Here is a 15,572-nt window from a genome sequence, read left to right on the forward strand (position 1 = left end):
CGCTGGGTAAATGAGGTGATGAATGCCTGAGTGCCCAGAAAACTGCAAAGTGCTGTTCAAATGAGAAGCATTATTGTACTCATCTATTTCTCTTCCTTGTGCTCCTAGGGATTTTTAATAAGAGTTTCTTTGGAAAGTCCTTGCTTGGCTTTCGATTAGCTAAGGGGAAAGACTGTGTGCAGTGAGTGAGTTGGGAGGCCTCCATTCCCGAGCATAGCAGAGGTCCTGGCTGGGAGAGAGGGACTTTTGGCAGTAGGAACTGGGGTGTGAAAAGGCTTCTGACTGCCATGTGGGGATGGAATCCCTCTTATACGAGATGTTTCCCAACTTCAGGGGTCACCCTACTACTGCTTGAAATGTTCTTAAGAGACAGGATGGTCTCTTTAGGGGGTGAAGAAAAAAATGTGGCTGGGAATCAGTTGACTATCTAAGCAATGGCCCTGAATTCTCAAATCTGTGCTTCTAACTCGAGATCTGGGCTGGTCCGGGGCAGTGCACACCATTTCCAGTTGCTTTACACAATGGACAGAGCTGATATGGGAAGGTCCCTGACCCCTAACACCAGTGATTATCCCCATGGCATGATTCATTAGATTGATTGGCTTCTGCCTGTGCCTGGCATGCCCCTGGATCTCCTTCCCCATCTCACAGCCATAGCAACAAGTCTAACAAATAGGTGTTTGAAGATGTGAAGCCCAACTTCAGCACGAGGCAGATAGCTTGGCAGAGAGGTCAAAGCGCCAGGCCAGTTTCTAGGCAAATGTCCCTTAATTTGTAGCTAAACTCAACCTGATTGTGTGTATATTTTTCTGGGGCAAAGGAGACTCACCCGAGAGATTTAGGTGAAATCTTACCCACTAAAATTTGCACTAAGGTATGAGGCTGAACCCTGGAACCACTGAATGGCTAAACATCAGGACACTGTATATAACTTTTTGGGCAAATTATCTGTATTGCAGATGCTCCAAATCATTCACTGGTTATTATTCCTAAGCAATAATACTTAGCGTGAAGAAAGACCATGGTCATTCATCACTGGTCCATATATAGCAGTGAACACAGTTCATGTTATATAGACAAGGCCAATCGTGTATGTTCATTGAGTGAATATGAAGGGACTATCCTATGCAAATTTCCAAGTTCTTTGGAAGATAAAACCCAAACCAGATTCTTTTTTGTTCAATTGTCAGTCGATTCCACATGGTTAGCTCAACCCTCTTATTTTCCCATACAGAGAGTATAACTGTCAACATATTAGTAGTTAGAAAATTCCCAGAAGCAGAGAGGGGCAGGAAAAAATTCAAATTCAGTTTCATTAAACTAGAATGGCCAGTTGTTAAACTTTCACTCTCTGAGTTTCCTGTTTTGTCCAAGATTTATTCCATTTCCAGAAAGCCTTCCTTCATTCATTCCTTACCTGCCTTTGGCCATTCTCAAAGATCATTTAAAAACTATACTTAGAAGTGAAACAGAGGGAGAGACTCCACCCATTGTCAAATGGCTTAGACTTAGGCCCTGTCCAAATCATCTGTGAAAATTCTGGAATGATGGATGTTCATTTTTCTTTTTCCTTTCTCTCAGACCAAATAAGGACTTTCAAGGGCACAGCTCGGGGTAGAGCGGTGACCAGGCTCTAGCGATGATATGGGTGCGTAGATGCTTCTGTAGCATAGGAAGTGTCACTGACACGGCACTTCCTAGTCCAGATGTTTTCTTAAGGTGCCTCCAGGTCACTCTCTGTGTCATGTGCTTTCCCCTGACAGAAGCAGTGAGCAAAGCAGGACACCTATATCGCTCACAAGGGGCAACATGACTACGGACTCTTAATTTTAGTTTGGTTATACTGTCAAAAGCCTGGGCACCAAGACAGTGACTTCAAAAGGGGACAAGGAGAGAGGCAGAGGACAGGTCCTGTAGTCAGAAGGCCGCCTAGCGCAGGACCCCTGCAGCATTTCCCTGAGAGGTCAGAAGGGGTGCGTGCTAGCCTATTTTGTCCTTGCAATCATTTATTAATGCATTAGTTTTTTGGAAGACACCTAGCAGGAGAATGGCTCTGCAGATGCACAGTGCCCAAGACAGTCATGTCTTCTGCCTCATGGAACTGGGATAAGTGAGGTGGAGAGATAGAGATAATACATAAGTCAACAAATAGCTAATATTTGTACAGATTTTAGTACGTGTTGAGAAACGAATGGGCCATAGCTGCGGCCGAGAATGACAATGTAAGCTGCTTGCCACACTCTTCTGCCACCACCAGCCACCATCCTGAATTAGAAGAAGTGGCCTTCCTTCTGTTCTCTGTGACACACTGGCCGATCACGCCTACTGTCTGCTCAGAAGCTCCCTCCCATCATCTCTCAGTTCTGTCCAACCTCTCTCACTTTCTCTGTCATCATTTACATCTTAGCATTTGGTTATGTCACACAGCTTGTGGATGAGTCAGCTGAGGTCTGGAGGGGGAGAACTACCCTTTTCTACCTGGCCAGCAGACAGAGGCTCCAAACCTCACCTCCTCTATCTCCCTCAACGCCCCGCCCACCCTCGCATCTCTGCTGACCCCAGAGCAGGATGCTACAGTTCCTCCCCTTTCTTATAAAAGTTCCTTCCTATAGTCAGGGGCTTCAATTAACTTTTCTCTCTAGAACGACTGTATTAGGCAAAAATTTGTGTGGGATCCAATAAAACGTCAGATGATATTGAGCATACGTCAGGCAGAGCTTGCAGCCCAGTAAGTTATTATGTATAAATGCTACAACTTTATTTTGAGGAGAATACATGTGTACTATCAAGCTGTTTTATGGATACGCGGCGTGATTGATTACAGCGTGTGGATCTGTCGCAACAAGATAAACTCAGATAGAATAATCTGTGGATATTTAGGCTTCAGCAATTTGTTATCCAAACACAACTCTAGAAATGAGAATTCCTCCCATTTCAGTGATTTCTCTCTTCCCTTCCACAACAAAAATGACTTCCAGAGTGCTGACTTCTGATGCCAGGAGTTGTTGTCTTGCTCTTGTTTGGGTTGGATACATCTGGCCACTCATAAAAGTCATATTTGTATCAAAACAGCAGCAGCAGCAGCAGCAGGTGGGAGATGGCCAGAAGATGCGCAGGGATGTGTGTGTGTGGGAGAGGTGAGGTGTGGGGACAGGATGGAGATGAGGTTGCTATTTTAGGGCAGTCTTTGTTTTAAGTTAGCAAATAAGCAAACATAAAAAGCATCTCCATGACTTGTTTAGAACATGAAATAGTTTGGGTAAGAATGGATTACATCAAGGAACAGAATGTTTTGTAGATCAGCCCTCAAGCAACTTGTTGCTAAAAAATGACAGGACAGAATACATCAGCAACTTTTCAAAGACTCATTTGTCTGTGAAACCAAGAGTTTCTAGAATGAATCAATCAAGCTGCAGCTCCCACCTCTGCCCTGCAGGCATCACTGAGCAACTGGGAACACGAGGATCTTCTTTAGCCTCCTAAAAGCTGGGGCCCTTCTTTTGATGGGTCACTCATGTTTACTGCTTGGGTTTCTGGTCTGGCTTAATGCACTTCTCTCCTTCTCTCTGATTATCACAACATTTGTCACGTGTATGGAGAAGAGCTATGGCTGAGAGGAAGGGAATTAGGGATCCAGAAAGAGAAGTTGTGTGTTAGTATCTTGGCTCTGCCTTCTGATGGTTCTATGACCCTTTCCTTGAGAGACAATCCCATCAACTGAAAAGCAGAGATGAAGGAGCCCATTCCAACTACCTTGCATGCTGGTGACCTACAAACTAAACATAGGAACTAGTTTACAAACTGAGCAATGCTAGTCAAGAAATAGTTATGCAGCCACTATTGATTTATGTACAAATAGTCCCTTTGTTTCATTTTCCCGATAAACCACTTAAGACCTCAACTGCTTATATGATCAGAAAATCCAATTCTGCACTTCCTACCCCATATACATTTCCTCCAAATGAGGGAATAATTACTGCTTGGGGCACGTGTCTGCTGCAGACAGATTTACAAAGCCTGTGCTGTCCATGAGCCTTTGCCTAAAGGCCTTATGTAAATTTATGGGTGTAGATCCCTCCACACTACTGCTGGGTTTTCCTAGGCTTGGGTCCTCTTGCACACATACTCATACCCTGGGTCACCATTTCCCAAAGCTCTTTTACATAATGTCCTCTTGGAATTCCTTAGTTCCTATGACTGATTCCATGCCACTAGTTCATACCCCACCTTGGAACATTCTGTTTTAGATCCATTGTAGTCCTTTCCTGGTAGAGGACTTGGGGGTGCCTTGGGGATAATGACATCATTTCTGTGCCTCAGGATGCTCTTTTATTATTAAGTGGAAATGAAAAGTAGCATCAGGGGTGTGGCAAAAAATTAGATGAGATTCTAGATGTAAGGCTTTCCTTAGATGAGTGTGTGGCATGGGCTGAACCCCAGAGGTGTTATTAGCTGTTATCTACTTTGATTGAAGGGTGACAGATAATGGCTACTGTGATCTATGTGGTTCCCCAGTCTGAGATTTGCACCGAAGGGATTAGGATTCAGGTTGTTTCTTGCTTAAAATGGTCCTGGGCTCCTAATATAATAAATACAATTTAACTGTGTCTTTTGCCTCCAGTGACTCTCAATGAGAGAGTTGGACCTACTAAATTAAACAAAGGAAGAGCACACTTATCGGTTATCCAATACCAAATGGTCAGCCCTGAAAACACACATTAGTAACATAATATAGACCCTATCTATCTATCTATCTATCTATCTATCTATCTATCTATCTATCTATCTATCTATCTATTTATCTATCTACACATATGCACACACACAGATACACATGAAATATCAATGAACAAAAAAAAAAAAGAGAGACCATGAATTTGAAAGAGAAGGAGGGGTATACTGGAGAGTTTGGAGGGAGGAAAGGGAGGGGGAAAATGTAATTATATTAAAATCTTGCTGAGTGGCAGTGGCGAGTGTTTTTAATCCCAGCACTTGGGAGGTAGAGGCAGGCAGTTCTCTGTGAGTTTGAGGCCAGCCTAGTCTATAAAGCAAGTTCCAGGACAGTTAGGGCTGTTACACAGAGAAACCTTGTCTTGAAAAACAAAAGAAAACGAACAAAAATCTCAAAAATACAAAAGGAAAAAAAGGGGAAAAACTTAAAAGAAGCAAAAGTAAAATTGTATCTGGTATGTTGTAGAATATTATTTTAAGGTGTGTTACTTTTATTTATGTTACATTTATATGATGTTACATTTGTTTAACTCTGTGAAGCTGTGTGTGCCTGTCTAAAACACCTGGTGGTCTAATAAAAAGCTGAATGGCTAATAGCAAGGCAAGAGAAAGAATAGGTGGGGCTGGCAGACAGAGAGAATACATAGAAGGAGAAATCTGGGAGAGAGGAAGAAGTAGCTAGAGAAGGAGGACTCCAGGGCCAGCCACCCAGCTACACAGCAAGCCATGGAGGAAGAGTAAGATTTACAGAAGTAAGAGATTGGGAAAATCCCAGAAGCAAAAGGTAGACTGGCTAATTTAGGTTAACAAAAGCTGACAAGAAGCAAGCCAAGCTAAGGCCAGGCATTAGGAATAAGCCTCCGTGTGACTTATTTGAAAGCTACATGGTAGGCCCTGAAAAGAAAAAAAAAAACAACACTTAGGTTTTGTTATATAACAAATTGCTGCAAAAATATTGTAGCTTAAAATGACCACTGCTTATTTTAATATGTGATTATTTTATTTCACTGGTCAGTTGTTCTCTTTTTACTGGTTCGGTTGGTCACTGCCAGGTTTTCTCAGGTGTTTGATCAGCTGGTAAATTTTCTGATGGCTTGTTGATCTAAGGAAAACATGCACATATGGTCATTGGCCATTGGCTAGAGTGCCTTAGTATTTCTTCTGAAGACTCAACATTCTGCAGACTAGCTAGGGATCACCCATAATGCTGCTGCCACAGTTTCAAACCTGCACCCTAAGAGGTTACAAGGCCTGCTGAGGAATAGCCATAGAACTTTCAGTCTCTATCAACTCTATCATTTGATTGGAGATGCTTCGCTGCTAACAGTCTTGTGGTTAATTACAGTTGATAATAACAGTTAAATCTTTTCTTCAGTTCAATGGAGTCTTAGTGCCCCCCCATTGGTATTCTGAGAGATATCTCTGTCTCACTTTTCTCTTTCACACTCTTTTAACATTTAGTTTATTATATACCTACTCTGCACCAAGCACATTTGTTTATAAAAATAGAGCCACACAGTACTCAAGGGGGACAACCAAAATGGGGTAAAAGTACTTTTATAGCTTGTAGCAGGGACTTTAGACTTGTCTAGAGAAAATACAAAGGTTCCCTAGAGTAATTAGAGTTCAGGTTAAGTATTTTTATTTGTTGATTGATTTATTTTGTAGTACTGAGGATTGAACTAAGGATTTTGCTCATGCTAGTCAAGGACTCTTACCACTGAGCTGTGTCCCCAGCCCAAGATTAAATCAAAGATGAAAGTTCTGCTGTTTAGGAGTTAGAGGGGAACATAAGTGTAAAAATGGATGTTTCAGTGGAAGAACACCCAGAATTTTCTCTGAGCCACAGAAATACCCCCACGATTTTCTAAATTATACCCACATTTAGGCAGAGGATGGAATGTAATCCTGACTGGTTTGTATTGGTTTCCACAGGGAACCAGACCATCACATAGGCCACTCTCAGTGAGATCACCTTGGAAAGTCTGTTTCCAGACTTAACCATACTTCTTTTTGTCTCTGATCTTACCTCCCTTAGGAGATGCTCTTCACCCACCTCCTCCTCTGACTCCAGCGTCTACAAAAGTAAGTCTTCGGAATCAACTGGTGATCAGCCCAAGCGTATTTCCACTATGTATTTTCTACATGCCTGGGTGAGGCTTCCATTTGTTTATCAGTGTGACCGGATCTAGAACCTCTGGCCCCGTGTTTGTGGGAATTTCTAGATAGCATTAATTGAACTGGTTAGACTTACTTTAAATGTGATTCCAGAGCCTGGAATCTTGGATTGAATAAAAGGGGAAATGCAAACTGAGTACTGGCATTTATTGTTCTTTGCTTCCTGAGAGCAGATACAACATGACCAGCTGCCTCTTGTTCTTGTTTCTGTGATTTCCATACCCACACCCTGAAACCACAAGTCCAGTTGTCCCCTACCTTCTTTCAGTTTCTCTTTTTTTCAGGTAACTAATACAACCTGTGTGGCAGGTGATGTTCCTTCATGCTGTACTGTGGGAGCCAACCTTATCATTGGTGTTTTTCACAGCATGTGAGAAGTTATTATCTGGAGGTCACTGAGTGAAATCTGACAGCCATCAAAAGACAAATGCTGCACGGTCTCATGTGGGGTCTAAAATGTCGGACTGGGAGGCAGAGAGTACTGTGGTGCCTACGGGAGTTTGGGTGAGGGACATGGGAAGATGCTGATGAAGGGAATAGGTATGAATGAGATCTAGGGATCTAAAACATATGGTGACTATGGTTTATAATACTGTATTCTGCACCTGGAAGGTCCTAGGAGAATAGATATTAAGTGCTCTCACCATGCATATACAAAACAGCATATGTGAGACAATGGATGTGTTAATTAGATTAGTTGTGATACTCAGTTCACACTGTGAGTATATGTATGATGTATATATGTATGTATGTATACACTCATGACATGCATATATTCAATCACCACATTGCATACTTAAAATACCTATAATTTTCCTTTGTCAGCTAGACTTCAATACATTTTGAGGGAAAATACAACTTTATGGAGAGTTTTACCTGATACTGATTTGTTGTCTCTTCAGATACAATTCTGCTACTGAAAAGCACAAGAAAGCACAGATCAATGACCATGACTCTGGAATCTCGGCCCCTGGGCTCTGTCTCAATGTGCTTCATTCAGCATGCTGGGGCTTCTGCTGGCTACAATTCCCAGATGTGGATCTGGGTATTCCTACAGACCTAAAGTCAGTCTTGGTCTCCACCCCTGAGTGTCATGTGGCTCTTTGCCTTCCAAGCATTCTCAAGCTCGTCTTTGGTGGTTTTCTCATAAAACTATCAAGTAAATATAGTTTTTATTTGGGAATGAGAACTCACAGGTCCTAGAAAGTATGCTTAGACTAGAGTCTCCCAGTATTCAGGAACTGATGCACAAATAGAACTAGGTTTTAAAATATCCAGAGCAGAACTTTATTGAGAAATACAGAGTAACACACCATCCAGATCTCTCATACCCTACTCCCTGATCCTTGTCCAACTAGAACCGACCAGCCCAACTATGCTTTCTTGGGTCTTTCTCTCTGATTTGTTTTTCCCTTTGCCTTGTGTCTAGTTAGTTCTTCCAGCCATGTAAATCCTTCTATACACCACAGTACATAGTCATTGAGAGACAGAGAACTTGGGGTTATTTTGGGTCAAAGATAATCTCTAAGTTCTACTTAATTAAGACTCTTTTCTGGGGGATGGGAAATGACCTCACATGCTCTGTCTTATTTTTACCAATTCAAGATCCATATACTGCTCAAATGACAGACCTGGCAGAAGGCAGCAGGGGCTCTTGGGAAAGAGGAAGTCTGGGTTAGAATATTTGATGCGGTGCCAAAGATTAGATTTTGTATTGTTGAGGGCAGAATTAAGGCAAACCATTGAGAAAGGCAGGAAACTACTTTTAATTTACCATAGAGAGAAACTTTCTATCCTTTTAGAGCTGTCCAGATGAGAAGATTCTACCTGAAGAAACTGTTTATCAATTCATAGGAGCTGCTAGTCCTCCAACAAGGAGTGAGGACAAGGAGGCATTTTTCTGTCAAATGAAAGCCCATCAATTTTTCTTTATTAGGCCCAGCCACTGGTCCTAATTTTAGATTCTAGAATGGCAGCAAATAAAGCTAATCACTCTTGCACATTTTACAAGAGGGGCTTGTAAATGAATTTCTAATTGGTGGAAATTTAGGCATGTTTATGAAGTGGAATAAATTTCAGGCCAGTGGGAGATATTTTGGGACTGTATGGTTCTCTTTAGCCCACACTTCTCTCATTCCATAAAGATGACCAGCGACCATCCTGGTTGGAGAAATGTGTGGCACACTCATTTCAACTTTTAATTGCTGAAGATGTTTTTTGGTGGGAAGGAAGTGGAATCAGTAGTGCTTTGGGAGCCCCTTCTGAGTCTTTACAAAAGGCACATTCTCCTTCAGATTCAGATCATAAAATGGTATGTGTGTATGTGTGTGTGTGTGTGTGGGGGGTCAATTAAGGAAATGGCTATGTTGGATGGTACAGGGTCAGGAAGGGGTTTCAGACAATTCCTGCCCCACCCTATGCAGCCCAAACTGGCCTCAAACTTTCCGTCCCCATTCACACCTCAGCATGCTTAGTGCTTTATTGTAGGTGTGCACCACCCCCAACCTGGCTTCCAGGATGCAAGCTTCCTTATCATGAACCAATCACCTCTGCTTCCTTCTGTCCTCTTGCCATGGATATAGTGTGATTCTCTGTTAAATGCATGGGTACCTTTTCCACATTTCCACCTATGAAAATATTCACAAGTGTGAATGTTTCTTTTATATTTTTCTAGGAGCTAGCATTGTCCAGTTTGCAATGTTGCCTAGTTTCCTGGGTACTCACCACTCAGTAGTATTTGAGGTGGGTCTATGGGACCACATTGACCAGAACTTTGACTCTGTGTGTGTGTGTGTGTGTGTGTGTGTGTGTGTGTGTGTGTGTGTCCCATTTCTGATACTGATATTTTTATTTGTTAGAACTGGTATCTAGTTGGGGAGGATTGCTTTTTGTAATTTTTTTCTTTTGGTAATTTGATTGTAATGTTCTTGACCGTCAACTTTCTAGATGACAACATCAAAGTTTGGATAATCCTAATAGGCTGTTGAACTAGATGGGGCATACCCAGAAACTAGACATGAACCAGTCTCCTCTTTTGCCTCCTCTACCTCATACAGCTGTGGTCTGTGTGCTGAGTGGAGAATATGGTTTTGGGGCGAGACAAGAAAGTTACGGTTAAAGGAGGAATTTGAAGAATTGTGGGAGCACCCCAGTTTTCTGTCTAAATGATGCTATGACACCCTTTAGAAGTCCCTTCCTGGTTCTTGGCATTGGATGTTTTGAACAACCCCACAGAGGGAATCAGCAAGCTTTGGGGGTCATTGTTTCCCCAAAGCCAAACTGAGGAGCCATATGTGCTGTTGTGTACCATGGAAGGGAATGAAATTATACACACACACACACACACACACACACCCCAAAATGAAGAGACAAAGTAGAAAGGCTGGGAAAATATAAATAAAAAAGAGTTCAAGGTTTTATTGTTAACTACTGCTGTCATTGCCTGTACCTACACTTGTATATAAGAAATATGTAACATACTAACAGGAACTAATTTATCCATATCTGACACTGGGTGTTTTATTGAGTAGTTGATGGTATCTGGAGGAGGCTTTGTCCTCCCTTTATAGAAATACTCTATTTACGCCCCCTTTATATATAATATGTATATATTTTAAGAATTTTGTACAATAGTAGGTTTGCATATGGCATTTTCCAAAGGTCTTCAGTATAGCCATCCTTCTCCATACTCTTCCCTCTACCTTTCCCTCCCACCCTCTTTTAACTCTTCCTGTTCAATCATTTACTCTCTCCCCTTCATACTACCTGTGTTACATCTCCTCTCATAGAATCACCCTCCATGGTTCCTTATTAGTTTCATGGCCTCTATAAGAATCTCAATATAAACATATATCCAAAGAGTCAAAGCTATTACTTATATTTAAGAGAGAACATGTTGTATTTGTCTTCTGGAGCTTGGTTCCTGTCTTAGTTATCATTTTATTGCTATGAAGAGACACCATGCCCAAAGAAGCTTATAGAGGAAAGCATTTAAATCAGGGCTTGCTTACAGTTTCAGAGAGTTAATCCATTATCATCATAGCAGAGATTATGGTGACAGGCAGGAAGGCAGGCATGATGCTAGAGAAATAGCTGAGAATCATTTCTCATCATGGTTCTCAGAGAGAAAAGAGAAGAGAAGAGAAGAGAAGAGAAGAGAAGAGAAGAGAAGAGAAGAGAAGAGAAGAGAAGAGAAGAGAAGAGAAGAAAAGACAGGAAGCCAGAATTGGCATGGTCTTTTGAAACCTCAAAGTCCATCCCTAGTGACACACCTTCTCCAAGGAGGCCACATGTCCTAATCCTTCCCAAATAGTTCCACCAAAACTGTGAACCAAGTATTCAAACATATGAGCCTATGGGAACCTAGTATCATTCAAACTACTACAGTTCCCTTACTCAGAGTGATTATCTCCAGCTCCATCCATCTAAAAATTCATTGATTTTTTTTTACCAGTGAATATTATTCCATTGTTTTTATGTGCCATATTTTTATTATCCATTCATCAGCTGATGGACATCTATGCTGATTCCATTTCCTGGCTATTGTGAAAAAAAAAAACCTTTCAGTTCTGCAAATACTTATGGCATTTTATCTTTGTAATTGCCTTGTTTATTTACTGAGCTCCTACTAAAATTTCCTTTATAGGGCTTTGGATCTTCTTCGTGCCTGAATTTTCTTATCATTTATTTCTTACATTGTATCATGTTACCCACTATATACTTCTTAGATGCTACTTACATTTATCCTCTAGAAGTCTGTGCAATTTTTAAGTATGGTTGTTCCCTATCTAATACCTTCACAATCTTCTTAAACATTTTCTGGTTGATCTTTTCTTTTACAATAGCCTTCTGTTCTTGTTGCATGGATATCTATTTTCTTTCTGAAGGCTAACTATATTTTTTATTTCAATGTTTATTTTACTTCTTGCTTTTTTCTCTAAGTCTCTTGCTTCATTTTTTTGTTTTTACATTTTAAGAGTTTCTGTTTGTGAATTGTGACTCTTTGTTCATATTTTAGAGTGAGGAACCATATTTATGGCTAAAATTCTCTGTTTACTGTTGGGCTTTGTTATTTGATGGTCTTCACTATAGAATTATTGGATTCTGGAAATTTTGTTAGTCAACTCACAACTCAAACTCCCAACATTAGATTCACAGATCTGGAAATGTTAAATTGATAAAGACACTCCTTTTAGCTTTCTATTTTGCTGGTGGCTTTCCAGGAGCTCATAAGGAGGAGGAAGGGAGGTGTCTTAAGTGGGTGCTACTTCCGAGGAGGGCAGCCCAGGATTGTTACATTTGTGGTTGGGTGCTTCTTCCAAAGAGGGCAGTCCAGGATTGTCACTTTTGTGGTAGAATAATTAATCATGAGACTAGAGAAATGATCCAAATGGCAGGAGGAGAGCATGTGAACACAGCTTGACTTTAGAAGTCAAAGCAGGTGACTGTAGATTACCATTGATGAGCTTTAATATTACAGTGGAGGTAGAATCCAGTTTTTGGGACTAAAGCAAACAAAGAAGAGATCTGACTGTGGATAGACTGTTTGCTGTTCTAGAACCTTGCTCTTCTGTGGGCATCACTGGCATCACTGGCCTCAGTTCACCTGGCTTTCAATGGTATTGAGTATATTCTGGAATAATACAGGGTGCTTGCGCTGCAACTGTGGCAAGTGATGGGCAGGAGACAAGAGAGATTTTTAAATGTATGAAAGTAAAACAAACACTTTATTTAAGGAAAAGGCAACTTGGAAAAAAGAAAGCCTAATAAATAACTCAGTACAGCTGGCTTAAGCACTTTAAAGCCAGTGTCTGTGATAAGCAATGAAAACATTAATATACAATGCTTCACCATAAATGAGTACAATTCAGGCTGATGTATTGCAGCTGAGCCGGCTGGTGGATGGCATGCTTTTAAAGTGATGTTTACAATCAGGATCTTTTTTGCTTGGGGAAGTAGAAGAAGGCAGAAATGGCTGAGAGCTTTGCCAGGGTGCAGCTCTGAGCTTTTGGTGTGTGGGAGCCCTGCCAAATGGCTGGCTTCCTCTATGGCCTCTTCCCACTCAGTTGAGCACAAGGCAGCTGGGGAAGTTCAGAGAAGGGTGGTGGCAGGCTTATGCAAAGAGCTTGGAACAGGGATATGCTCTAGCCAGTTATGAGGGCTGGAGACTGCATGGTGGCCTTTCTGGGATGTCTGTCTCTACAGCTCAGGTCACAGATGGTGTCTCCCAGGTGACCAAGATCAATATCCTCCTGCCTATGCAGTGTCCTTCTCTAGGCTGGAGTCTCTTGCTGCTTTCTGAGTTCCTCATAATTCATCCAAGGATGTGTTTTGCTTTGGTGTGTTGGTGTGTGTGTATTTATACCAAAGAGTTTCACTAGGGTTACTTATAGGAGCACGAGCAAGGGGTAACTTTTTTTTATAGACACATGGACAACTTACCAGTAGTTATACCACTGAAGAAAATGTTTCTCCCTTCTCCAGTAAACATTAACTGCTTATAAATTCTCAGCAAGGCATGGGGGCCTTATGTATCCTTCTCCCCTCCATGGATGCAACAAGATGGAATGTTGATGGTCCCAATTCTGTGTAATCACAGCTGCTAAGAGTTCAAGACAGCAATAGCCATGTCAAACCCAGGAGAGTGTCATACAGCACTCCACTCCTTCATTTAGCTCTTATGTTCTTCCCAGCCAGTCTCCCCATCTTTGCTACACCTTCAAGGGATTAATATAGATGTCCCATTTAGAGTTGAACAGTCAGCACTCACTTATTTTCTGCGCACAGACCAGGTATCAGTCTCTTCAGTAATCACTGACCACTGTGAGAAGAAGCTTCATTGATGTTCAAAGTTTGTGAAATGGTGTGGCAAATCCTGACTTGTCAAACAGTTATAGAAGAATCAGAAAAGATAATCCAAAAGAAAGAATGCAACAAGAAGCTGTCTTTTTAATGCAGGGTTAGTCTGGTAATCCACCTCAAGGACATATTCCCACTACTAAACATTCATGTGAGGAAAACATACATGTGTGTACAGCACTGCTTCTGAGATGGGACCAGCCCCCCATCAGCAGAAGGGCCTACCTGGGAACACACCTACCACCTCATCCTTGTTTATCCTCACCCCTGCTTGTGTAAATAACCTTCCCATGACCTCCAAAGTCCGTTCTCTTTCCTTGGCTGCCACAGTAACCTGTCAAGATTTAGTTTCTCTCCTGTTGCCAACACTTGTTTCTCTCTTCTATATTTCTAGCAGTCCTGACTGAGTGGGAAACAGAAAATGTTCCTTTTATCTTTTTTTCTTTCTTTCTTTTTTCTCTTATCACTACTGTCCATGAAGCAAATCAAAGGCTCTGTTTCCTTAAAAGATTCCACTGTCAATCATGACAAGGGAAATACATAGCACTGCACAGTTAGTGAGTTGGTCAGAGAGGCAATGTCTCTGGGTGCCTGTCACTGGCTAGCAGCTCCTGAATTTTTTTAATTGGTGACTCCAGTGATCCCCAAGAAAGGGCTCCAAGCCTCTGACTGTCTGGGGCTTGCCTGGAGCCTTGCTGACAGCCCTTGACTATTGAGCAGTGAAATGAGCATGCTCTGCCTTTCACCCAGGATCCTGACTACAGAGTGCTGTTGAACTTGCCATGGATGGCCTCAGCTCTTCCTGTCCATACACAAGATTAAAAGTCAGGTCACTTTTTTATACCCTACAGATCTCCCCACACACACTTAGGCAACCATACATTGCTTCTAAATAATTTCTGACAGACAGTGTCACAAATCGCCACAAGCATTGTGTCTTCCAACAACACAGATTTATTGTCTTACAACGCTGGTGGTAAGAAACTGAGTGCAAGCCCCAGTGGGCTGCAATCAGGGTAGATGGGTTATGATTTTTTTTTTTTTTTTTTTGGTTTTTCGAGACAGGGTTTCTCTGCGTAGCTTTGCGCCTTTCCTGGAGCTCACTTGGTAGCTCAGGCTGGCCTCGAACTCACAGAGATCCGCCTGGCTCTGCCTCCCGAGTGCTGGGATTAAAGGTGTGCGTCACCACCGCCCGGCGGGTTATGATTTTTTTGAGGGTTCTTGGGCAGAACTTTCACTACTGTGGCCTTTGCAAGCTTCCAGAGGCAGCCCCTATCTCTTGGCTCATGGTCTCTTCCCTTTGTATAATCACCCCAGGCTGGATGAGCATGCCTTAGACCACAGCTCTGATGCCCACAGTGTGGCATCCCCCTTCAATCTTCTGATAACTTTGACTAGGTCAGTCTCACCTGAAACATTCAACATGACTTTCTTACTTTCTGGTCAACTGATTTGCAACATCAGCAACTTCAATCTGCCCATACCATGCAAGGAACTTATTTATATTTTCTTGGGATTCAGACACAGAAATCTTTGCCTGGGGGCATTTTTTTTTTCCTTTTCAACCACGAAGTCTTCCATTAACTTATGACCCTTAAAGTTATTTATGACAAAAAGCAGATATCTAGAAAGATTGCTTCCCTCTTCAGGTAGAGCTGGCATCCTCATCTGGTTTCCCTACATGTCTGGACTCTGGCATAAGTATCTCAGAGGCTCCAGTTGCCAGCTTCTCAGATGACCCCCACCCAACTATAAGCCTCTTTTAGTCTTTGTAAATCTTTTGGAGACCCGTTTTTTTTTTCAAA

General features: G+C 41.8%; 1 long non-coding RNA gene across 4 annotated transcripts in view; it reads left to right on the plus strand.

The window, feature by feature from the left end:
* Positions 1-6,553: 6,553 nt before the first annotated feature.
* The window catches only part of LOC114691664, a 29,899-nt gene continuing 20,880 nt past the window's right edge, over positions 6,554-15,572 (plus strand). For all 4 annotated transcript variants that reach the window (XR_005089477.1, XR_005089479.1, XR_005089478.1 and 1 more), the window contains exon 1: positions 6,554-8,068. This is a non-coding gene — a long non-coding RNA (uncharacterized LOC114691664). The remainder of the gene's footprint in view (positions 8,069-15,572) is intronic.

The sequence above is a fragment of the Peromyscus leucopus genome, chromosome 19, assembly GCF_004664715.2.
Source record: "Peromyscus leucopus breed LL Stock chromosome 19, UCI_PerLeu_2.1, whole genome shotgun sequence".
Taxonomy (NCBI): Eukaryota; Metazoa; Chordata; class Mammalia; order Rodentia; family Cricetidae; genus Peromyscus; species Peromyscus leucopus.